Source organism: Akebia trifoliata, chromosome 4, assembly GCF_017979445.1.
Source record: "Akebia trifoliata isolate Shusen 1 chromosome 4, ASM1797944v1, whole genome shotgun sequence".
In the NCBI taxonomy this organism is placed as follows: domain Eukaryota; kingdom Viridiplantae; phylum Streptophyta; class Magnoliopsida; order Ranunculales; family Lardizabalaceae; genus Akebia; species Akebia trifoliata.
In genome coordinates, this window is record NC_141378.1 from 31,274,959 (window position 1) to 31,276,342 (window position 1,384).

The 1,384-nt window shown below is 39.7% G+C and overlaps 1 non-coding gene across 1 annotated transcript; it reads left to right on the forward strand.

Annotated features, from left to right (window-relative positions):
* The first annotated feature begins 811 nt into the window (after nucleotides 1-811).
* On the forward strand, nucleotides 812-919 carry LOC147404713 (small nucleolar RNA R71). Its single transcript, XR_015178187.1, has one exon. It is a non-coding gene; the product is annotated as a small nucleolar RNA R71 (small nucleolar RNA).
* The last annotated feature ends 465 nt before the right edge of the window (nucleotides 920-1,384 follow it).

Sequence of the window (1,384 nt, forward strand, 5' to 3'; positions counted from 1 at the left end):
CCACTGAAACATCTGGTTCCTTTGGTTCCTTGACAACATCATTATGTTCTTTTCCACTCCTCAATGTAATAGCCTTGCAATGCTCCTTCCCATCTATTTTCTGGTTAGTCTCTGTATTACTAGGCAAGGTTCCTTGAGGACGGTTGTTAATTATTGAAGCAAACTGACCCAACTGAATTTTCATATTCCGGATAGAAGCTGCTTGGCTCTGGATTTGAGTTCTAGTCTCTGTCATGAACTGATTAGTGTTGGTTCCCATCTGATGCACTAGATCTTCCAAGGAAGGCTTCTTTTCTCTAGGAGGAGCTTGAGGATGATAACTCGGTTGAAACATGGACTTTGTAGATGAAGAGGCCTCAACTTGATTGGTGTTACTCCAAGAGAAGTTCGGATGATTTTTTCAACCCGGATTGTAGTAGTTGAAGTATGGATTGTTCTACCTATTACTAATAAAATTGAGAGACTCTGGATTATTAGGGCACATATCTCCTGAATGATTGTCTCCACAAATTTCACATGTAACAATAGGGATTTGAATGGCATGAATTCCAAATGAATTAAATTTCTTAGATAAGGATGCCACTTGAGTAGTTAAAGCAGTAAGAACATCTAATTCATGCACTCCTGCTGTTCTTCTTGGATTCATCCTCTTGCGTGGTATTGGAAGTTGTTAGAGGCCATCTCTTCCAATAAATTATACCCATCCTCAAATGTCTTCGCCATAAGAGATTCACCTATTGTAGCATCAACACTTATTCTGATAGATCCAACTAACCCATTGCAGAAAATTTGGGTGATCAACTAATCTGGTAGAGCATGATGAGGACATCTCCGAAGCAAATCTTTATACCTTTCCCAAGCTTCATAGAGAAACTCGCTATCCAACTTCATGAAAGTAGTAATCTCATTCATCAACTTTGCAGTTTTTGAAGGTGGAAAGTATTTCGCAAGAAACTTTTTCACCAAGTCATCCCAAGTGGTGATAGACTCCTTTGGCAATGAGTTCAGTCAATTCTTAGCCATTTCCCTCAATGAGAATGGATATAGTCGCAACCTGATGGCATCATCATCAACACCGTTATACTTGAAAGTAGCACATATCTCTAGAAAACTAGGTAAATGTGCATTGGGGTCTTCGACATGTGAACCCCCAAACTGAGATGCTTATACCATCTGAATAGTAACTGGTTTGAGCTCAAAGTTGTTGGCTTGCACCGCTGGACGACTAATACTAGTGTGAATCCCATCCACCAATGGAACAACATAGTCCCGTATAGACTTAGGACCTTCATTACCATTATTTTGGTCAGCCATTGTATGGTGTTGAGAAGTTTCTCGCTTATCCTTTCTATTTCTTCGACAAGTTTTCTCGATCTCAAGATCC